Source organism: Macaca thibetana, chromosome 12, assembly GCF_024542745.1.
Source record: "Macaca thibetana thibetana isolate TM-01 chromosome 12, ASM2454274v1, whole genome shotgun sequence".
NCBI classification, from domain to species: domain Eukaryota; kingdom Metazoa; phylum Chordata; class Mammalia; order Primates; family Cercopithecidae; genus Macaca; species Macaca thibetana.
In genome coordinates, this window is record NC_065589.1 from 3,224,266 (window position 1) to 3,248,057 (window position 23,792).

The 23,792-nt window shown below is 53.4% G+C and overlaps 1 protein-coding gene across 3 annotated transcripts in view; it reads left to right on the forward strand.

Annotated features, from left to right (window-relative positions):
• The first annotated feature begins 2,119 nt into the window (after nucleotides 1-2,119).
• HDAC4 (histone deacetylase 4) overlaps nucleotides 2,120-23,792 on the forward strand; it is a 357,624-nt gene continuing 335,951 nt past the window's right edge. For 2 of the 3 annotated variants that reach the window (XM_050751475.1, XM_050751477.1), the window contains exon 1: nucleotides 2,120-2,367. The gene's annotated coding sequence lies outside the window, so the exon portion shown is untranslated. Of the gene's footprint in view, nucleotides 2,368-2,769; nucleotides 2,792-23,792 lie in introns of those variants that run through there. The other variant, XM_050751476.1, reaches the window with a different exon arrangement.

Below are 23,792 nucleotides of genomic sequence, written 5' to 3' on the forward strand. Positions count from 1 at the left end.
CACAGACACTGACCGGCCTGCACAACTGCCCATTAAGAAGAGCTGGAGCACACTGATCATGCACATACTGGCTGGGTATCAGCCTGGAGTCAGTACATTTGCTTGGGGCCATTTATTTACTTTCTATTATTTTGCATTGATCTGGGCCAATATCACGTTGTTTTCATTTCAGAGCCCAGACGACATGTTTTTATTTTCTGGGAGCACAGTTTCTCCCTCATTACTCTTCTTTTTGACTGCTCTTAAATCTTTATTCTTCAAGATGAACTATTCAACGATTTTCACAATTTCCCGGAAGTTCTGTTGGAACTTAGTGTTACATTTAGGTACTTAAAATGTTCTTTTGCTAATTGAGAATTTTTCCTTATTTTCTAACACATATAAAGTGCTCAGCACAATGCTCACCACATACTGAATATGCAACAATTACTTAATTACTGATTGAATGTTACGAATCTGAAAGTTACTGTTATTTGTATATTTTATAATTGGCCAGCTTGCCGATCGTAACCAGTCTAGGAGTTCCACCAATCTATTGGATCTACCAATCCTAGATTTTAAAATTTGAGTCTTTGGTGCTAGTTTCTTTCAATTGTGAGAACACTGAGATTCCTTTGAGTTTGGGACTCTGTCAAATGCCTGTATGTGAAGTCCCAAGCGGATGCGCCCAGGCATTCGGGTCGTCACTCCCCCTTTCTCCTTATACACAGCTCACAGTATAGCGTGTTTGCTTTCACTGCACACTACCGTACTGAACTCCTCTGCATTGGCTGTGCACCGGTCTCCTTCAGACAGCCCCTCTTACACATAATGGCGGACACAGCCACCCACACCAAGTTTCTCTTTTCCAGACATGGTGAGTGAGGTTCTTGCACCATCCACCCAACGTCTGCGTGGTGCTTCACGCTGCTGGACTGCCTCTCAGGACTCACGTGAGGTCTCAATGGCACGCGGCAATGGGGCTACTCATTCCTTCTACTGGAAATCTACCTTTTAAAATTACCTCTGCCAAGCAATAGATCCCAGAGCTCCTTCACGTGACTTTTTGTTCAGGTACTTCTCTTTGTCCGTGAAAAACTAACTTTGGTAGACTTATAGGCAGGTTTTAATATTTTCTCGTGATTGTATGTTTTTGATAATCCAGTCGAATGGTGTTGAATCTCATCTAGATGTTAGCTAGCTACAGACCCTGTTTCATTCTTTATGAAAATTTGATAGTGCACCGTTTCCATCAGCAGCCAAGTCGCCAAAACCCCATAATTGCTCTCCTTTTCTTCAGCTGTATCCTGTTTTAAAATCCTCTAATTCACCATTCCTTTCCTTCAAAGTTCAGCCATATCAGAGTAAGCGCTTCTCACAATGACCAGAGTTTTCTAATTATTCGTTATTGAGATATTTAAAGAAATGCAAAATTGGCATTTTTATTTTGCTAACTGTATTTTTATCCACACAACTACAGTTTCCCCCCCCGCCAAGAATCAAAGGTCGAGAATGCTGTAAAAACGGATCCTTGCTCATCTAAGAGGAATGGCCCACAATCGAAGCGAACTCTCATCCCCGCCAGGTCCGCATCCTTGGGCCCACGCCGTCAGGCCCCACGCACCGGCGCGCGCTGTCAAAGGCGCTTCCTCCCTGGAACGCGGGATTCCGGGGACAGTGTGTGCACCCAAGTTTAAAAGTTGTCACACTCTTGTTGGAAAGAAATGGAAACATCACCAGCAGGAGGGTGGCCACTGAAGACTCCCGCCCACACCAGCTGGCAACCAAAGGCGCTTGCGGGGATCTACGGGCCGACCTTTAACTCAACACAAGCCCCCCAAGCTCTGCGGCCTTAAAACAACACCCGCCCGGCCGGTGCGGAGTTCCCGCCACCTCCACGCCTGCCTGGCCCGTGACTCGAGACCCTGGCGGCGGGCCGGGCTCCCTCCACCTGAGCAGGAACCCGACGAGCGCATCCCACGACCCTCAGCAGCAGTTGCAGGCCTGGCAGACCTGCACCCCATGCACACCCAGACAGCCGCGTTCCCGCCGCGGGGCTGGGCGAGGCCCGCGGCGCCTGCGCACTCGGTGACCGGGCCGCCCTGCGCCTCCGTGCGCACGCAGCACCACGTGACCCACTGCCAGTACCCAAGATGGAGGCAACGGCGAGGCCTGGCCAGCTCCCCGCCTCAGCCTGCACCCCATTGTGTGCCCTCTAAGCGCGAATTAGGCTCGCAGACACGCGGTGCTGACCGCTAGGTAGCCATGCGGGCTACCGAGTGGGACTAGACACGGCCGGGGCCCGTGTTTACGGTCACTACTGGCTCCGGGTCTCTGCGCCTCCTCAACCGCGAAGCACCCAGCGGCTGGCGCCTGGAGCGTCTTTTGGTACGCCCCGCCCCCTAGAATTGACAGCTCCAGGAGCCAATGAGGTCCAGGATGCGTGCGGGGAGGCGGGCAGGGGTGGAGCCTCTCCGCCGCTCACGGGGCGTCCGGCCCCGCGGTTGGGCAGCCGCGGGGCGAGGGGTGGGAGCAGACGGGCCGTGCGCAGGTTTCAACGGACCAATGGAAGGCCGGCCAGGCGCCCGGGGCGGGCGGGCGGGAGGCGGGGCCGAGCCGTAATTGACGAGCTCTTCATTAGAAACCAGGCGGGAGGGCGGGGCCCATATGGGGAGGTGACGCAAGGCTGCCGCAGCCAGTGGTTGCCGAGCCGCCGGCGGGCGGGGCGGGGCCGGGTCGGCTGACGGGCGTGCAGGGTGGCCTATCGCCGCCCGGCTCGACGCTGGAGGGGGGAGAAGCATCATGGTTCAACGTGGGTCAATTTTTTGTGAATGAGGAGGGGAGGTTGTGGGGCCGCCGCCGCGGAGCACCGTCCCCGCCGCCGCCCGAGCCCGAGCCCGAACCCGCGCGCCCGCCCGCGCCGCCGCCGCCGCCGCCGCCGCCCGAGCAGCCTCCCAGCCTGGGCCCCCGGCGGCGCCGCGGCCGCGTCCCGGCTGTCGCCGCCCGAGCCCGAGCCCGCGCGCCGGCGGGTGGCGGCGCAGGCTGAGGAGATGCGGCGCGGAGCGCCCGAGCAGGGCTAGAGCCGGCCGCCGCCGCCCGCCGCGGTAAGCGCAGCCCCGGCCCGGCGCCCGCGGGCCATTGTCCGCCGTCCGCCCCGCGCCCCGCGCAGCCTGCAGGCCTCGGAGCCCGCGGCAGGTGGACGCCGCCGGTCCACACCCGCCCCGCGCGCGGCCGTGGGAGGCGGGGGCCAGCGCGGGCCGCGCGCCGTGGGACCCGCCGGTCCCCAGGGCCGCCCGGCCCCTTCTGGACCTTTCCAGCCGCGCCGCGAGGCGGCCTCGCCCGCCGGGGCGGGGGCGCGGGGGTGGGCACGGCAGGCAGCGGCGCCGTCGCCCGGTGCGGGGCCCGCGCCCCCCGAGCAGGTGGGCTCCGGGCCGCCGGGAGTGAGGGCGGGGGCGGGCGGGCGCCGGGGCCGGGCGGGCGCCGTTTATGTAACTTTGTCAAATGCTGTGAGTTTGCAGAAAAACGTCCCTGCCGGGGTCCGCGGCCCCTCGCGTGTCGTCGCCGCTGCGAGCGCCTGGGGGGTCGCGGGAGGGCGGGGGTGCTGCCCGGGACCCCCTCGGCTCAGCCCGCAGGGCGCCCGCAGGCCGAGACGGGGCCCGGTCCAGCTCGGGGGTGGGATCCGCGTTTCCCCGCGTTGCGAAAACACACCACGGAATCATAAGCAAATTATCTCGTATTTACATTGAGCGTTGAATTATTTGACACTGTTATAGCAGGAGACCGTGCGTATCAGTTGGAAAGGCCGGGGGTGGAACCCAGTGTACTCATTTAATGCACATCAAAAATTTGTAATAACTTGAGGCAGCTGATATGAGTGTTTTCTTTATTGCATGTTGTAAATTGACCTGCTGTGACACAATTTTCAAATAAAGCGTTGCAGAAATTAAACTTAAGTTATTTTAAAACTAATGACTTTCTTAACTAAACCCTAATTGCATGACTGTAGAGACCTACCTAATTGCTTGCTGAGAGCAGTTCTGCTTGCTCTCCGTGAGGGAGGAAAGGGCCTGTGTAGTCACTTTGCCGCCCCGTTTTTCTCTATTCAGGCTTTTCTGTTTATTCCCACAAATCACCGAAGCAGTTAAGGCCTGGGAGTAAACCTGTAAACAGCCCTGGCCCAGCGCCAGCCCAGCAGGACTGGGGGGATACTGGCAGGTTTGCACCTTGACCTGGTTTCACTTTTTCTTTTGTAATATGATCGTGGTTGCCTGGAGTTTTAATTGCTTCTGATAATTCTGTGCATTATTTTCGGGACTGTCCAAAGAAGGCTGGTGTGGTGGTTTCAGGACCCAGCCAGGAAAGGGAGGGTGGAAGGGAGGGAGATCGAATTAAGAAAACTCAGCTGCTTGTACACAAACATACACTACAGCAGTTACAAAGCAACAAAAGTTATTGCAGAATTTTGCAGTAACTATGGCAACACAATTACTCTATTATAATTGGAAATGCAGAATGCCACCCAGTTAGAAGTTTCATCAGAATGGAGTTTTGGATATCAAAAATATGTGAAATTTAATTTTTTTTCAGGTAGCTCCTGTGAATTCTAAAATCTGTGTTCAATTACCTATTTTTAAGACTGATCGAGCCTTCCCAGATATTCTACTCTCTGGGATCTGTGGCATCTTTCCCCAGAAGAACTCACATTTGTGTGGGAGGGAAGTATTTTCATGCCTTAAAAACACACACCCCAACACATTGTAAGACTTCTATAGCTTTCTGTGTTCTGGGCTTTTATTTTAGAGATCAAATCCCATCCTAAAGAGAGCAGTAATCAATTAGAAAAGAAGCCGGCTGTACTCAGCAGGCAGAGGCAACGCTGCCCTCTTTAGGGTTCTTTCTTCTGCAAGGGGAGCTGGCAGCAGGCATGCCCCCCGGGGAGCCCTGGGCTAAGGGGCGGGGCAGAGGGAAGATGACTGGACTGCACATAGGCCTGGAAGGCCTGGGGACGAAGGGCAGATGTGGCCTGGGAGCCCTGAACCAGGGACAATGTTGTGTGTTCAGCAGCTTCCTAGCCATGCAAAATAAAAATCCGCAAGTGCCATGTTCTCGGAGGCCTTGGGGGCTGTTGCTGTAGCAAGATGGGCAGAACAACCTGGCACACTGGCCACGTGCGGCTCAGGCAGCCCATCTGGACTCTCTGTGGCCAGAGACCTGGTTAGGAAGGATGCTCTATGGATGTTTACCAGGAGGGCTCTAGTGCTGGAAGTTTCCACACATTGTGGGGTTGCTGCATTTAATTTCGTTATAACTCTTTCCTTTTAACTACTGCATATTTATGCCCAGTAATCGACTTCCATTCTCCAGCTTCATTGTGAGGTTTCAATGCAGCATGAATGGCTTTGAATTCCAATCCTTTGATGTTGGGGGTGGCACCAAAGGAAAGGCGACTTTATGCTGTCTTAATTGCCGGAGCAGAAGAAGCATTTCATCACTCCTGTAGAATTCGTCCATACCGTTCTCTATTGAAAACGGCTGGGCTTTCATAGCTCAGAAGCTGCCATGAGTAATATATTAATACCTGATGTAGGGCGCGAAGGAGCCGCAGAGGCCGAGAGAACTGCCGCTGCTGAGAGGCAGCGGGGCGACAGGCTGTGGCCGGGCTTTCCCTCCGAGGCTCAGAATTGTTGACTGTAGCTGGGGATGGCGGACATGAAGGGCGAAGGGGCCCAGTCTCCACCTCAACTTGTGGCTGTGGAACCGGGACTGAGCCCCTGCCCCGTTGTTTGCAGCCCCCAGTGTGTCCTGGGATAAGGAGTTGGAAAGGATGGATTTGGAGGGAGTGTTTGTTTTGATCTCAGATGGTCAGCACATGCCCTGCTGTGTGGTGGGCTCTGGGTGTTTGGCCTTGACATTAGAGGCGGGTACCGCACCTTCTGGTTCATGTCAGATGATGGGTGCCATGTCGAAAGTGATGCTACCTTTGAATAGACCTTAACTCATTCATAAGCGTTTCTATGGGAACAAGTGTCACTGAGGTCATTAAGTTCTCTTTATACGGTCAGTTTTCTTCTCTTGGGCTTCTGTGAGTGGGAAGAGTGGGACCTGTTTCGGGGTGGCATGAGGGCTGTGGTGCCTGCAGCCTTAAATGGCTAGGTCCCCTTGCTGCGGCCTCTCTGACACACGTCCTGCTTACTTCCTAGAAGGAAGGTCGGGGTTCTATATAGATTGGCTGCACCGTGACTCCCAGTATCACTGTCGGGATGAGGATGCCTCCCAGAGCAAGGAGATGATGCCACGAGCAGCTGTCACATGCTCCCATAGCTGACGCCAGATGGGCACCTGCTTGGGGCTCGTGCTATTTCACGCACTCACCGTGTAGGTGTCAGCACAGCCCTGCAGGTGGGCTCCACCTCTGGAGGAACTGGGGGTAGAATGAAATGGACCATCTGCCTGCCCCTGCGTCTCCATTCCCAAAGGCCAGTTCCTCTCCGTGCCTCTGCTTCTGGGCCGGTGGTGACCTTGATGCTGAAGTTCAGCTGGTCGAGGTGCTTGGGCCAACACAGCGTCTCAGAGAAGAGGACAGTTTGGAATACCTTTCTAGTTCAGTGTCGTTAGACTTTCTAGTGCTGTGTCGACTGTCCTTGGAGCTGTCACAGGCATGTTTCACAGGGTCTGGGAAGTGCTTCTGGCTTTCTCATGCTGTCTTATGTCACGTGTGATGCTGCGGAACTGGAAGACATCGTGTTCTTCTCCTGCAAAGTCCCCAGGACGCCTGGAGGCAGGTGAGGGTGATGGAAGGGAGCCGGTGCTCCAAGTCCACTTCAGCCAGAGCAGCTTTTAGTGTTTGCTGTTCAGTCTGTTGATTACCTTGGAAGATGTTATTGGAAGAAAGCATTTGAGGACCAAGTTAATCTACTCTTACAATACCAACCCAGAAACCTTAAAGAAAATCTTGACAGATTTAATAGGATAAGAGATTTTTAAAAATCTCTTTGGCAAAAGACCCATAAGCCAGGTTAAGAGACAACAAGAGAAAAAATATATAACACGTTATGCCTGTGTGAGCTTAATAGTCAATATATAAAGAGCTTGACAGACCAATAAGAGAGCATGAGATCACCATTGCAAGGTGAGCGGAGCATATGAATACTGAATCATCGCGGCTAATCAATTCGGTGTAAAGGAGATTCTCTTTATGCCTATCATATTGGCGAGTTTGATGATACCTGTTGCTGGTGATAATAATAATTCTGGTTCTGTAAGGTTTTTGCAGAGTTTAAGTTAATGTATGGAAATTGCCTTGAATAGGGCCTGGCATGGAGTAAGCATGACATAAATGCTGGCTCTTATTTATTATCATTTGCTCTCTGGAGGGACCGATATGTATTATCATATAAAATATAATAGGGCTGGGCAAGGTGGCTTATGCCTGTAATCCCAGCACTTTGGGAGGCCAAGGTGAGAGGATCACTTGAGCCCAGGAGTTCAAGACCAGCCTGGGCAACATGGTGAGACCCCATCTCTACAAAAAATAAAAAAAAAAATCAGGCACCCGTGGCATGTGCCTGCAGTCGCCATTACTTGGGAGGCTGAGGCAGGAGAATCAGGTGAGCCTGGAAAGTCAAGGTTGTAGTGAGGTGTGATTGCGCCACTGCACTTCAGCCTGAGTGACATAGCGAGACCTGTGCTGTTCCCCCAAATTTATATATATGATGTATAAATATAAAATAGTAATTACTGAATTGCTCTCTAGAAAAGTCTTAGGTGTCAAAATCTTAAATGCCATTCCCCTTGTCCCCACAATTCTACATTTGGAAATCCATTCTAAGGAAGGAATATAAGTGTGTGGATATCCAGATGTGTGTGGAGGTCGGGGCTGCATTATTTATAAAAGCAGTACTTGTTAAACCCGCTGGCATTTCTGCACTGTGGCATCCTCCATATGTAGACAAGCAGAAGTGTGCAGTTTAAGAGGGAAAGGCGGGGTCTGGAGCAGTCCCCAGGCCACTCCTTCTGGTTTTAAGTACTTGGGTCTCTAGGTAACCATCAGAGGTGAGGAAACGGGGTTCACTTTTCTTTTATGCGTGGTGGTATTGTAGAGATTTTTTTGGTAAGTGTGTATTACTTTTTTACAGTAGTAATTTGAAAAAATGTAGATATCTCCATTGGAAAGAAAAGTACTCTAAGTCCTTGGCAAGTTGATAAATATGCTTTGCAATAGAAAAATTTAGGGGCATTTGTTTTTCTGACTCACATGTAAGCTCTTCAAGGTGGGGACTGACCCTCCGGGTCTGGGCAGACTCTGGTACAGCCCGTCCTGGAAACAGTCTCCTGGGTTTCCACCAGAAGCAGGTTTGTACTTCTCATTCCCTTGCTTGAAACCCTGGCATGACTTTCCCATATTCTTAGGATCCTAAGGTCTCAGGGCCCTGGAAGGCCTTCCTGATCCTGGCCTCTGTTTTACCAGCGTCATCTGATAGCACTTGCTCTGTTTGTGGAGTTTCAGCTGCCATCTGCTTTGCTTCCTAGCTCTTTCTAAGTCCCCTTTGACCCCAGGGCCTTTGCACACACTGTTCCCCTTCCTTGGAACGGCCTCCCTTTACCTCCCTCTTCTCCAGCCCCTCAATTCATGCTCATCCTCTCATCCTTTGGCCCCCTGTTAAACTTAGCCTAACAGCTTCTTTCCTCCTTTCTAACAGCATCCCGTTGTGCAATTTCAAGAGTACATTGTGACCTTAGTTGTTTAATGCCACCTCTTCTACTAGCTGGGGCTCTGTAGGGTTGAGGGGCCCTGAGGGCCTCATGCCTGCTCTGTACCCTGTGCTTGGCAGTTTAGGTGCTCGAAGAATGAAAGAAAATGAATGAGTGAATGAATGAATGAATAAGTAGCCAAGTGAATGGCACAGTGTGGGCCTTGGGTGGGAGAGCTGGGGTGAGGCCCCACCTCTGGCCTGGCCCCTCTGCGGGGTTCTTGCCAGTGCCTTGGAATTGCCTGTTTCCTGACACCCCCTGCCCCCATCTGGGAACTTCTTGGTCCTGATTTTGGAGATTACATGCTCCTAAGGAGATGTCATAAGTGCAAGTGAAGGGGACTCTGTGATGCAGAAAGGAATGGGAGGGAGAAGGGCCTTCAACACAGCTGTCAAGTGGCAAATGCGACTGTTGTGCCAAGGCCAAGGCAGGTGTGTGCGGCTTGTTCTCCAGCCACTTCGCCCAGGGCCCCAGCGCGCGAGGAGGCGGGTGGTGCTTTTATGAAGGAGTATTTCTCTGCTTGTTTTAAATTAGAATTAATGACATTATTTAATCACTTGTTATTTAGCATCATAATTTTAATGTGATACCTTAATATGTTTGCGTACATAAACATTTTGGAGTCTGCTCTGTTTAAAAATGTGAGTGTTGGGCTTTGTTAGTTTACTGTTGTTTATGAAGCACTCCGTCTGTGTGAGCCAAGTGCTTTTGCTGGATTGATGTTTAAGCTTGAAACAATAAATCAGTTCTTACGACCTGAAAGTCTGAACCAGCGTTCCAAGCGGGAGTGTTGTTCAGGCAGTGATGGGATTGCATTTTCCCTTGGGAACGGCCCGTCATCTGGTTTATGTGTTGCTATTTGCTGGAGCTGTTCTTTTTTAAACTGAGGAAGAGAAGTTTTTGTGGTATCTCCACTGGCCTCCCTGGTGGTGGGGTTGGGGGTGCAGGGGTGGTGGTGCCTCGGGGCCATGTTCCCTAAGTATTTCTAATTGATTAGTTATTATTTTGCAAATTCTCATTCTACACCCCAGCCCAAGTACTAGGTTTTACATGAGATGAGACTCAGTTGAACACATTCTCTGTGCCAGATGCAGTGGCTGGTCCCATGACCCCAGGCTTGGTCAGGAAAACTGGCCTCTGCCCACAAGAGGCTTTGGTGTTGGTAGGGACAGAGGAGAAGAAGGAGCTAAACAGGCAGGTGCACACAGGTCACCATCCTGAGCACCAGGGCTGTGGCTGGAGGGCTTGCTTGGTGGGGAGAGCTGTGGTGTAGGAGCCAGGCCCAGATGAGGAGGAGGGAGAAGAGGGTGGGTGGGTGGGAATGGGATGTGGTCCTTTTTAGCCAGAGCCAGGGTTCTGGGGCCACAGTAGGATGAAAAGGGCCACTGAGGTCTCTGAGGCCAGAGTGCGTGAGCCAGCAATGAGCCGGGCCAACTGGCAGGCTGCCTGGGTGGGGCAGAGGTGTGGTCTCCACAAAGGACTTCCTTGCTTTTTCATGTATGTGTAGTCTTCTTGCATTTAATGGAGGGTTTGCTTCTGTTCTTTCTGTTTTGTGCATTGGTGCCTGGCTCCAGCTGGGTGATGGACCTGATCTCTCTTGTTCTAACTTGGTCGAGGCAGGCCCGTTCAGATGCATCCCCAGGAGGCCTCCAGGTGGGACTGAAGCCTGCTGGGAGTCCGTGTAGAAATCGTGCTGGAGGGGACCCCCTGGAGGACCCGAGCTGGCACCCCAGTGCCACTGGTTTACACACCAGAATTCCGGCTGTGAGGCTGAGCCTAGCCTGGCCCATTGCAGGGGCCTTGCTGGCTGGCACTGTGCCATTTAAGTCGAGTGGCAGAAAGTGGGGCCCCGGCAGGTCAGCAGAGCATAGCCAAGGGCCTCTGAGCCCCAGTCCTTCTTGTGGCCTGGGGGTCATCCCAGCTGACTGTTGAGGACTTGCCCACCCCCAGGACTCATGTCCGAGCCCCGTAAGCTCAGGGATTAGAGTGTGCTAAGGATGCTGACCCCCATTCCGCCTTTGGGGGCTGTGGACAAGAAGGGGAAGATGGCCTGTGGGTCCACACAAGTGGGGCGTGTCTTCATTAGTGATGCCAACTGTGCCTCTTTGCTCACAGGATGTGGGTGGCCCCCTGACCCTTTGGACCTTTAAAGGGAGCTGTAAAGAAACCACTGGGAGGTTCTGTCATGTTAAACCCCCTCTGCTCTGAAGTTGACATCAGATTTTGCCCTGAAGAGATCCTCAGAGGTGGTCACAGTCCCCATTCTTTGGAGAACACTTGTTTACCAGCTCAAGGGCTCTGTGTTGGAATCTGCCCCTTGGCTCTCCAGGTCAGAAGGACCATCAAAGGGTATGTCACTGGGGTGCCTCTGTCCTTCCTTTTGCCTCCTTTCGAGTACCTGCCCTGAAGCAGCTTGCTCTCCTTTGCCCCTGAGTGTGCAGCGCAGCCCAGCATAGCTCGGTCGCCGGCTGGGGCAGCAGCTGACCTGCAGAGCCCTTCCGCGCAAGCCCGCTGCCATTGAGGGTAGCAGCCGGGCTGGGCTGTCCCACCCCTGCCTGCCATGGTGGCCCCGGGCAGCATGGGGCCTAGTGTGGGAGCATCCAGCTCACCTCCCAAGCTGGTGGGGATGTTGACCTTTTGGGCTTTGGAGTTTACAAGCAACCATGAGCAGTGCTTCTCTCAGTCCCTCCCTGAAGAAGAGTGTCTTTCCACATCAGCGTGCCAGCTTCAGCACACGCGGGCTGTGTTCTGTCAAAGTTCTGTTTTAGAATTCTCCTGGTTAAGCGGAGGCCAGAGCTGAGGAATGTGGGGGCTGCAGAGGGCCTCCTCTCTTGTTTCACGTGTTCTTTTCCTGGTTCCTCGGTGCTCTCGTGGGTGTGGGGTGAAGGGTCTGATTGGTGGATGGGCTCACTTCTGCTCGCCACACTGCCGATGTGCCTGCAGTGGACAAGAGTGATTGGCAGTGATGTTCTGTGTTCTATGGCTCTGGGGTGTTGAGTAGGCATGGACTGAGGTCCCAGCTTCACTGTCATGACCCCATCACCTCAGTGAGTCCTTTGTCGTCTGCCGAGTGAGTGTCTCTCCCGCCGAGACTCAGCTTTCCTCTTCCTTCTCCCCCGGTGGCTCTGAGGACACGCAGCCCTCTCTGCTGGCACGTCTTGGGAGGAATGAGGAGTAGGGTATGTCCCCTGCCAGGGGCTTGCTGCCGACCGGGCCTTGGATGCACCTGCAGGACTTTCTGAGGCCCCTGCGCCCACTCAGGGCATCTCTGCGGCTGCTGGAGGTCGTGGTGTGGTGGACGTCTCTCCAAAGGACCTTAGTACCGTTTGAGAACAAGCTCTTACCTGCCTTTGTCCTTGCAGGGACTGTGTCGTAGTTTACAGGGATTAGACTCTTGAAAGCTCAGAAGCACCATGATGCTTCCCACGGACACGGTCAGCCCCCAGGGCATGCTGCACTTGTCAGGGATCTGAAGGGCCAGTGTCCTACCCAGTATGCGGAGCCCGGCTCGTGATGGTGGCTGAGCTGCTGTGGCATGTCCAGATTGTGCCTTGGCCACCGTGTGATTCGTATCGAGACCAGTGGTGCCGAGCCAGTCTGATGGACACTCTCTGCCACGGCTTTGCTGTCCATCGTGCTTCCCAGTGTGCTGGGAGAGGGAGCTGCCCTGAGACTGTGGCTGTGTGTGTAAATCTAGTCTGCCCCGCTTTCCCTCCCCTTGATTCTTTCTGTCCCATCTTCACTGCCTCTGATTTGCATGAGCAGCGAGCCTGAAGGGCAGTGTGCATTTTGCCCGCTGCTTTCGTCAGAAGGCTACTGGGTATGGCTGCCGTGTCTCAAGGGAGGCTGCGTGGCTGGGTGCTCGGGCCAGGCTCTGGGCTCCAGGCATGTGGCAGCTCCTGGTAGCAAAGTGAGGGGTAGTGCCGCTGTGGAGGGCAGTGAAGGACGGAGAGATGGGAGAGGTCAGGGCTGGGGCTGTGGCCGTGTGATGCCACTGTGGGCACAGCTCCTCCCCAGGTGGAGGGTGGGAAAGGCACTCTAAGGGGATTTTGGGGGGTGGCTTCCAATATGTATATATATATTTTTGAGACAGAGTCTTGCTTTGTTGCTCAGGCTGGAGTGTACTGGTACAATCACCACTCCATTACAGTACAATTTCCACTCACTGCAACCTTGATCTCCCAACTTAAGCAATTCTCTCGTCTCAGCCCCCTGATTAGCTGGGACCAAAGACGCGTGCCACCATGGCTGGCTAATTTTTTGTATATTTTGTAGAGATGACGTTTCGCCATGTTGCCCATGGCTGGTCTCAAACTCCTGGGCTCAAACAGTCTGCCCACCTCGGCCTACCAAAGTGCTGGGATTACAGGCATGAGGCACTTCCTGGCTGGCTTCCAGTATTGAGCAGGGAGGTATTTCTGGTAGCTCCCCATCAGGTAGGATCTCTCTATGGAAGGTACAGGTACTGTGGCCTCAGAGAATTGATTGGCTTGTTTTCCCAGAAAGTGCTGGAGAAGAAAGTATTCGGGCACGGTTTGATCCACCTCCTCCACTGTGTCATCTGGGGCTTCTTTGCCCTACCTTGGGAGAGTCAGCTTCATGGGATACGTGGGCCCTGCCCGCTGCTCCCAGGGTTATACACTGGCTGGTTCACACCCATCAGGAAGGACAGCATCTTTGTCTTAGCAAGTCTTGGATTCACTCTCCTTTGGTCTGGCTCCAGTCACGTATTGAACTCTACACCAGTCACCGTGACCAGGGTGCAGAGTGCACTGACTCAGCCTGGGTGCTGGATGTGCCTCTTCCGCAAGCTGGCTGGGGTATGGAATTCACTGATGTCAGGAAGGAAAGGGGAAGCGGACAGATGCTGAGGAGGGAAGCTGCCAGTAGCGTCGTCAGTGAATTTCACTCCTCGTGCCTCATGAATCCCAGCAGCAGTTCCAGAACAGCCTTGCTGTGGGCTCAGCGTGCACGGGCACCACACTGAACGTTCTGCAGACCTCGCCTCAGAATCCCGTAGCAGGCCTGTAGGAGGGAAGGGTGGGCCCCATCTTGTGTCCGGAGTTGGTTCCTTCCTGTGGGTTCTTGGTCTCGCTGACTTCAAGAATGAAGATGTGGACCTTCATGGTGAGTGTTACAGCTCTTGAAGATGGTGTGTCCGAAGTTTGTCCCTTCAAGTGTGTCCGGAGTTTCTTCTTTCCAGTGGGTTCATGGTCTTGCCGACTTCAAGAATGAAGCCGCGGACCTTCGTGACAAGTGTTAGGGCTCTTAAAGCTGGTGCGGACCCAAAGAGTGGACAGCAGCAGGATTTATTGTGAAGCGCGAAAGAACAAAGCTTCCACAGCGTGGAAGGGGACCAGAGCTGGTTGCTGCTGTGGTGGCCAGCTTTTATTCCGTTGTTTGTCCCCGCCCACGTCCTGCTGATCGGTCCATGTTACAGAGTGCTTATTGGTGCATTTACAATCCTTTAGCTAGACACAGAGTGCTGACTGGTGTGTTTTAACAGAGTGCTGATTGGTGTATTTACAATCCTTTAGCTAGACACAGAGTGCTGACTGGTGTGTTTTAACAGAGTGCTGATTGGTGTATTTACAATCCTTTAGCTAGACACAGAGCGCTGATTGGTGCGATTTTACAGAGTGCTGATTGATGCATTTACAATCCTTTAGCTAGACACAGAGCACTGATTGGTGCATTTTTACAGAGTGCTGATTGGTGCATTTACAATCCTTTAGCTAGCCACAGAGCACTGATTGGTGTGTTTACAATCCTCTAGTTAGACAGAAAAGTTCTCCAAGTCCCCACCTGACCCAGAAGTCCAGCTGGCTTCACCTCTCAATCCCAGAGGCGGATAGGGGGCTCCCAGGGCTTGTGGTTTCGAAGGCCTTGGCAGGGTACTCTGGCAGTGGAGACTGACACACAGTGGCCTCCCTGTGTCTCTGCTGCTTCCTGGGAAAACCTGGGGTCCTGGAAGTCAGAGCCTGAGTGTGCCAAAATGGCCAATGGGAAAGGTGGATAGAAGTAATGGTAGCTCAGCAGGGAGATTCCTCCACGCACTCCCTCCACTGATGACTGACTGGATGCAGAGAAGCCTGGGGCCCTTAGAGTGGGGAGTGGGGGCCGAGAAGGGCAGAGGCTGTGTGGCAGAGTCCCCGCAGCTGCAGCCCAGTGACCCCGAGGGGCAGGGCGGGGGCTCCAACCCACAGGATGGTGGAGGACAGATCAGGGTCACGGCTGCCAAAGTGGGGACCAGAGGGTGGTCCTTCTAGCTGCTGGTCCAGCTGCCCTCTGGGGCCAGGCACCCAGGTCATCCAGAGGACCAAGGCTCTGCTGGTCATCTGAGGATGCTCCGGAGAGGGGTTGAGCCATGCTGGCTCATCTGCCCCGTGCAGGAGTGGGCAGGTGCCTGAGAAGGCAGATGCAAACGTGGCCCAGGCCCAGATAGTTCTGGAAGCCCCACTGACCGCATCTGCCTCCCTGCGGGTGAGGGGTGTGTTAGAAGGAATGTGCTTTGGGATCAGGCAGATGAGCTTCGAAGTCCAAGCTCATGGCCCTCCAGCGAGGTCAGTTTGCAGCCTGCCTCATCCAGGTCCACCCACCTGCAAAGCAGACGTCAGGGTTTCCTCCTTGGAGGATTGTTGTCAGGATAAGCAACACAGGAGGTCAACGGCCCAGTCTTTCCCCAGCCACAACTAGGTGGCATGAGGTGAATGAACTCGCGGCCTCCCTCAGCTTCAGGGAGGACCTGCCCAGCCGCCTCCTGCCATGTTTCTGCAGTGGGTGTCTTCTGCGTGCTGGGCCCAGTGTTACGACATGTGATCCATTAGTCCCTGCACACCTGTGGCGAGGATACCCTTCCTCCTATCTGATGCTTGTGGCCGCTGCAGCCCCAAGCGAGAGCGGTGGGGTGGGGGTGTGGATCTGACCTGGCCACTGCTCCTGAGCCCATGCCTTCCGCTCTCCTTAGTGCCCACTGCAATGCGCCGTGGAACCATCTGCCCCAGGCGGGAGGCGCGGCTCCTCCAGGGGTGCACTCTTGTTGGAAAGTAGAGTGAGGAGGGGCTCGGCTTTTTAGAGCCCAGGTGCATCCTGGTGGAGCCGCGTTCCAGCTGCTCTGGTGCCATTGGCCCAACCACTCTAAGCCTCGGTTTTCTTCTCCACACAATCAGAATCGCAGTATCCCTGCCCTGGCTGAGTTGTTTTGGGTATAAAGCATATTGTCCCTGTCAGCTGGGACACAAGGCTGGCACAGATGCTGCCTGAAGACAGGCTGGAACTCTCTCTGCTCACAGAGTGCTGTGCCTTGTCCTGTCTCTAGACTGGAGGGAGAGGCAGATAACATCCAACCCGTACACCTCTACAGAGGAGGTTTCTTCCGGGCGAAGGTGGGCGTTTTTGTAAAGTGAGGGGTGGGAGGCTCTCTTGGGCATTGCGTTGGTGGCGGCCGGCCCTGTGGTCCTGGCCAGGCACGCAGCGGCGGGACTGAGGCTGGAAGTGGCCTCCTGTCCTGGGCGCACAGGGGGATCTTCTGGCCACTCTCCAGACCCTGCTGCAGGAATGCTGGAGCTTGTGGGCCCGCGGCTGCTTCAGTGGGTGACCCCATCCAGGCCACCTGTGGGCAGTCCCCTCTTCTCTCTGTCTTCAGCTCCCACTGAATCTAGGATTACAGCCCTGGTGAGTGTTCTTCCTCCTTAACACACATGTACATGCATGTTTGTGCACATGCCGCACACAGCAAGCATTCCCACCCACACACTCGTGTACTCTGGACACGCACACACACACATGCAGATACACGCATGGACAGACATGTGCACACGTCATACACTGGAGTCATATGCAGTCTGGCTCCTCTGGTGTGATTCCGGGTGAACCGAGAACAGCCACTCACCTCTGATCGCTGCCACCTAATGAGGAAGGGTGGAGTTTCTATAAAATGGGTACATCTGATGGTGGCGAGGTGGCGAAATCCTCCCTCATGCGTGGCTCTCACCTAGCTTCTCTTCTCTCCAGGGAGACCACTGTGTTTTAACTGTTACAGTTGGGCTGTCTCTGGACAAGGGCCAGCCTTGTTCCAAGCGGAAGTTCTCAGTGTTGTCTCGACAGAGGGTCTGGGGGATCAGAAGCCAGGACGCATGCGGCCATCCTTCCCGGGCCCTGGGACGTGGCTGTTGCTCCTCTGGGTGGTGACTACATTGTTTATGAAAGTCAAGCTGTTACACCTAAGCCGCTGCTCATGGGATTTCCGTACGGTGTTAGTAGTCTTAGTTTCCCAGCATTATGTTGTTAAATTCCAGGCTCAGACGTGGTCTGGCGGCTTGTCTAGAACACACAGTGGTGCTCCAAGCATGGATCTGCACGGACACTTCACCTGCCAACGTCTGTGGTCTCCAGCCTGTGGGCCCGCAGGAGTCATCTGGGCTCCAGAGGCCTCACACCCTCCCTGGCCGGCCACCCCGGGTTACCCCTAGGACCTGCACCCTTAGCTGACGCTCCTCTTGGGAAGGTGGTTTTGAACCTGTGTCATGTGGTGCCTCCCGTGGCCGGGACACACTGTCATCTGCCTCTGGTGTGACCTGTCTTTCTTTGGTCTTTCCTCGTCCCTCTGGTGCCACCTATTTTCATACAGAACCTGAGGATGGCTCTAATTCCCTGTCTGAGTATTTGAGTCTCAGCGTCTGTGACCTTGACTCCCACTGTGTGGCTGCCCCAGCCCCAGCAGCTCAGTCAGGGCTGGGACCTGATTGTCGCTCTGAACCTCCGAGACACAGGCCCCTGCCTCTCTTCCCTGTGCTCCGGATTGTCAGCCTTCCTCCTCTGCCCTCGTCCTGGCATCCTGCGGCTCACCATTGTCTAGAGTAAAACGCAGGCCCCTCTGCCGTGCCTGCAGCGTCTTGCAGGGTTTGACCCAGCCACCGCGACCCAGATTCCTTCTCCGCATCTTTGGGTCTGGCCACATTGCTTAGACCTTGTTTAGGGCACACCTGAGCTTTCCTGTCCCTGGGCCTGTGTTTACCTTGTCTCCAGGGCTTGTTTGAGGCTCCCAGGGCAGAGCTGTAGGAGACTGTCTTAGACTGCTTTCAGGGCCAGGTGGCCTCTTTTTGATTCTGTAGCAACAAGAAGGGTCATCATAGCCTCTGGGCTTCCTCGGCACTCACTGTGGCTTCCCTGGCCTCCTGTCCCCTTTGTGAGTTTTAGTGAGTAATAGATGAGGCTGCAGTCAGGCTCCCTGTGTCCTATTGTGTCACATGGTCCTTCTGGGGCTCCCAGGGTGGTGTCTGTAGAATCAGGGACAGGTGTGCATGTGTTCCTTATCACAGGCTGGCTTTGCCCGCTGGTGGGCTGTGCTGCGTACCTGAAGCTGCACGGGCTCTGGCACAGGCAGGCGGGAGGCTTGAGGCTGAGACTTCAGAGGGAACAGGAGACCCTGTGGTCACTTATTTCCATGCTCTAGCTCTGCCTTCCGGCTCTGGCCACCAACAGGGAGCCGGGTGGAGGCAGAGCTTCCCTGCTGCTGAGCTGGGCAGAGTTGTGGGCCAGGAGCCTCATTTTCTTCCTTCCTCAGAGGTGGCCCGGAGGCCCCTGGAACCTCCTGCCACTGCCAGCCAGTGCTTCCTGCTGCTGAGGGCAGCCAGCCCGCTGTGTACCCCCAGGTACCGAGCTCCAAGGGTGTCGCCTCTGGCTAAGGGAAGCTGAGGGCAAGGCTTCTTCTTGAGGCTTGGGGGAGGCCATTTACCTGAGGTGCTGGGGAGAGGGCCTCCACTCTAAGCAGTCAGGGGCTGTGGGCCTCCCTTCGTGCCAGTCCTGTGGAGGCAGCTGGGAAGCAAGGTGCCCTGCTCGGGAGAGAGAGTCAAGATGGAAGGGAAGGGAGGGGAAAGGCTCTTCCATGGAAGCCTTGTCCCTGTCGCTGTGCACAGAGTGTCCACAGTTCTGTTCTCCTGCATCCTGACTCGCTGGAGCCCTTGGGTGTGAGCCTCCCCATCAGTTTCTGGATGTGAGGGGCGCAGAGAGGAGCCCTGAGCCTCTCCTCAGGGCCTGCGTGTGTTACACCTTCTTGGTGCTTGGTTGAGGGTGGATGCATTGGGAAATTTTGTTTAGGCTGTTGTGTTGTTAAAATGTCATCTTTGTATGTGTTTGAATACAAATCGGCATTTTAGGGGTCAGAAGCAGGGGAGAGAGCCGTGGGGTATATGGTGCTGGGGCCGTGTCCACTGAAACAAACCAGACTCATCGATACCGCCTAGGACCCATTCCTTCGGATGCAGGGCAATTTGCCTCTCTCTTTCTTCTGTTTCCATTGCCTTTTTCTGAGATAGAGCCTTGCTCTGTTGCCCAGGCTGGAGTGCAGTGGGACAATCATGGCTCACTGCCTCCTTGACCTCCTGGGCTCTATCCATCTGCCCACCTCAGCCTCCTGAGTAGCTAGGACTACAGGCGTGCACCAGCACATCTGGCTATTTTTTTTTTTTTTTGTAGAGACAGGGGTCTCGCTATGTTGTCCAGGCTGGTCTTGAGCTCCTGGCTTCAAGGGATCAGGCCACCCAAAGTGCTGGGATTACAGGTGTGAGCCACCATGCCTAGCCTCAGTTTTCTTTTTCATTAAACATTTCCATATGATAGAGAGAGGTGCTAAAATATGTCATTTTGAACGTGGCTTTAGGGAGTTCATGGATCTTTTCAGCCCACGCAGGTATCCCAGATTACGAACACCTGATACAGAGGACCTGCGATACGGGCAGCCCCTAATATTAGCCTGGGCAACTTTCCCATCGCCGTGGTGTACAGCCAGATCCCCCTGGGTTTTCTGCCTTTGTAGAGCACGATGGAGGGTTGCCCACAAGCTGCTTCCCTGTCTTGTGTCCGGGCTGTTGCTGGCTTCCCATTAGAGGCGAGAGTGGACTGCGCCCCGTTACTCACGTTAGCGAGCCTCTCGCACGGTGCCCAGGTGCCAGCAATGGCAGCTCTTCCAGCCATCCTGCCCTCTGGTAGCTCTCACATCTGTTCTCGTCTGGCCTCGTTGGCAGGGCCGAGGCTGTCTGGGGCGCTCTATGGGACTGTGTTTTCTTCCTGCCTGTGTCCTGTTTCCACTTTGTATCATTTTTCTCACGTTCCAGTCTCTGTTGTCCATTCCTGCCCCGGCCATCGTTGAGGGAGGGGCCGTCAGCTGGCCTGAGGCACCGCTCTACCCCCCACCCTGTGCCTTCGAGTGACAGCTGCCAAGGCGGTGTCCTTGCCGCACTCTCTCCTACCGGGAACAGAGAGGGAATACATGGTAATGGATTGATCGGGCACTCTTTGGGCGTATTGGGTTTGGAAAACTAACTCTTCCTTGTTGCTTCATTGTGGCCCAGACTGCACTTGCCGTGGGTTTCTCTGTGGCGCTCAGAGGAGCCAGGTGAGGAGGCACCTGTTCTGGCTGAGTGCTTAAGAAGCCGACCTCTGCCACCCCCGCCCCTGCCGCCCACGTGTCTCTGTTTCCAAGCCCTGCTCCGTCTCCTGAGAGGCAGCTTTATCCTTCTTTCGGATTCTGAACTCACAGACGCTGACGTTTGTCCAACCTCCAAGCAAGGGTGCTCAGTGGTTGTGCACTTTACGGGAAGATGCAGGGCTCAGAGCAGTGCCAGGGCCTCCTGCTTGTGAGGGGCATCATGGTGGAGGATTCCCCCTGTGGGCTGGAGCCAGAGTCAGGGGTGGCCACAGGAAACAAGCGCATCTTCCTGGACAATGGGAGCCTTGGGTGAACTGGACTGTGAGACCACGATGGAGAACGCTGGATATAAAGCCAACCATGCCCGTAACGTGGATAGTTACACAGTGAAATGAACACTTCACTTGAGTTTTTAGAAAGTGTAAGCTGTTGCTCACTCCTGTAATCCCAGTACTTTGGGAGGCCGAGGCGGGTAGATCCCCTGAGGTCAGGAGTTCACGACCAGCTTGGTCAATGTGGTGAAACCCCATCTCTACTAAAAAAAAAATACGAAAAAGTTAGCCAGTCGTGGTGGCTCATGCCTGTAATCCCAGCTACTCAGGAGGCTGAGGCAGGAGAATTGCTTGAACCTGGAAGGCGGAGGTTGCAGTGAGCCCAGACTGCACCATTGCACTCCAGCCTGGGCAACAAGAACCAAACTGCGTCTAAAAAAAAAGAAAGAAAAACAGTGTAAGCTGTTAAAGAAAGCTCCCATCCCGGTGCGCTGGCTTTTCCTGGCCTGGCCCTACCCACAGGAGCCCTGGGCTGTTTCTCTCCTTTGTGGGGAGGAGTCAGGGAGGCCCTGTGTGGGGGCCCATGTAGAAGGCAGAGCACTGTGGCTCCGGGGTTCAGCCTCTGTGACGTGGCCCATCTGGGTCACTCTGGGTGGTCCTACCCATTACACGATCAGAAAGGCACAAAGTAGCAAATGTGTATCTTGTATTGCCTGAGAGTTTTATTAAAGCATTTCCAGTATCATTCATATTAGAGGAACTAAATTGGTAGAATAGATCAGCAATACAAATAAGCAGTTACTGTAATTGGGAAAAATACTAATGATTTAATTTGCATATGTGGCAGAAGCAACGTTTTATGATTGCTTTGATAATAAAAGACAGGCTGAGTATCACCAATGCAAGCAAATAAAGAATCCATTAATTCTATTCATTTAAAAAAATGGTATTCCCAGCTTCTGCAGTGACAGTTTAATAATTAGGGTGCCTAATTTTAATCTGTTACGTGGGTGCAGGCCCTGACTAACTTGGGAAGGCAGCTCCTGCTGGCGTGAGTCTGTGCTGTCGTTGATTGCCCTGAGGAATATGGAGATCCCAGCCATCAGCGAAAGCAGAGCCCTTGGCCCTGGGGAGCTGTGTGTGATCTGCGTCACTCGACTTTGGGGGCCTGAGCAACTGGGACTGTGTTGCCCCGGTCCCCAAAGCCCAGTGAGCAGTCTCAGCTGATGGAGTGTGTGTGTGTGACTGGAACTGGGGGGTGGTGACTTAAGTCGCTCTGGCTTGAGTCTATTTTAGGGGATCTCTTGCCTAGGAGGTTTTGTATCCTCCTCCCCCAGGGGACATTTGGCAATGTCTGGAGACAGTTTTGGTTGTCACATCTGGGGGCGTGGTACTACTGGCCTGTAGTAGTTTGAAGCCAGGGTTGCCACTGAACATTCTACAGCATATGGGACCATGAATTTTACGTCCCAAGATGTCATTGGTACCTAGGGTGAGAAGCCCTCTTGTCATCAAGTCCGGAAGATGAGCATTTATTTAGCATTAGAAGTAAATGACACTGCATTTGCCCAGTATGGATTTTGTTCCACTGTAGTCATAGAACTTAAATAATAATTTTGAAAACTCTTGGGGCAAGTTACATACATCATTGACCAGCTTGGGTGTGAGGAAATGAAACCAGCTTTCATTTACATTTTTTTTGCATGTGAATAACATGTACCTTTATCCTCTCCTTTTCCTTTCTTTTCATTTCTCCATCTCTTTCAGATTTGAAAAATGGGTTTCGATTCCCCAGAACTTACATTTTCCTAGCCGGAGCGTGTTTTGCATGCAGATGTAGTTCGAGATAACAAAGAGGCATGTTTGTGTTGTAGTGACTACATAAAAAGAAAGGATATTGCTGAATTGTAAATTGCATTTTTAGAATATGCTAAAACGAAGCGCCGAGAGTCATTTGTCTTCACTGCAGCTCAGCTCGCTGCGTGTTTTCATTGTAGTGATTGAGGAAGGCGGTCGCGGGAGGCAGCTCCGTGACTCCTGGCTCCTAGACGGTTTCCTTCCTCAGAGCATCGCGTGTACGTCACGTGTTCAGGTGACAGCTCAGTCACCATAAATACACTTTAAACATCCTGATGTGTGTGTTGTGTGTGGGATGCTGTTGTTTCAGTCACTGCCAGTCATTTTCTCAGCTATCAGGACGTGAACCCGTGTTGGCTCCTCGCATCCGGGAGGCGCTGCCGAGGGGTGACCTGGATCCGCAGGAAGTGTGCGCTGTGGACGGGGACGTTTAAACCAGGCGTCCCTCGTGTTCTGAGATGGGATGTGAAGGCCGACTGGAGCTCGGTAGGCAGCAGTGCCTCTGGAGTTGGGGACAAAGCAGGAAAGAATCCATGTGAACAAGCAGTTTGGGCAATTTATTTGATTGTGTGTGTGTTTCCAGCTTTTAAATATTAAAAAAAAATTTCAGTTGTGGTAAGAAACACCTAACAAAATGTACCATCTTAACCCTTTGTTAGTGTACAGTTCGGTAGTGTTAATTACATTCACATGGTTGTGCACCCAATTTCTAGAGTGTTTTCATCTTGCAAAACTGGAACCATTAATCTCTACCCATCAAATAGCTATTCGATTAGAGTTTTTAAAGATAGGTGGTTCTTCCAAAACACAAGGTGACTGTCAGTCCCGTGGTGAGCTCAAATGTTTGCTGACTATAGAGGGAAAGATGGGAAAAAACAAATGTTTATACATACAATAACTAGAGATACACATATATAAAATATGTATGTATATTACCAATACAGAATACATAGTAAATGTATATTTATAACACATATATAAAATTTAATATAAATGCACATTAATTATATAAGTTAAATGTGTGCATAGATGTGTGTGTGCATATGCACATCCTTGATTTACCCAAACACGCAGGTCACTGCAGAGCTCCTGCATTCCTCAGTGGTATTTCTTCTTATTACTCTGGTCCAGATCTCCAGCACCGACTGTGCTGTTTTCTTTCTCTGAATGAATCAAGCCTCATGAGGGCCCTCTTGGCTGTGGACCCATGGGCCCAGGCCGCGTCCCCTACCCCAGGTCCCATCCCCTTTTTTGTGCACGCCATCCCAGCCCAGTGGAGTCCTGGTGCTCCCTGCTGGACAGCAGGCTGGCCACGCCCCACCACCGGCCAGATGGAGCCTGCAGTCTGCATCCTCTTCTCCCGGAGTCACCCTGCAGCCTGGTCCCGAGCGTTCCACTGTCTCCTTATCCCATTGTTGGTGTCTGGGTGCAGGTGCTGAGCCTTGCTGGGTGTTCTTCTCTCCGTTGTTTCCTGTGACCCCGTGGTGAGGCAGGGGCTGCTGTCT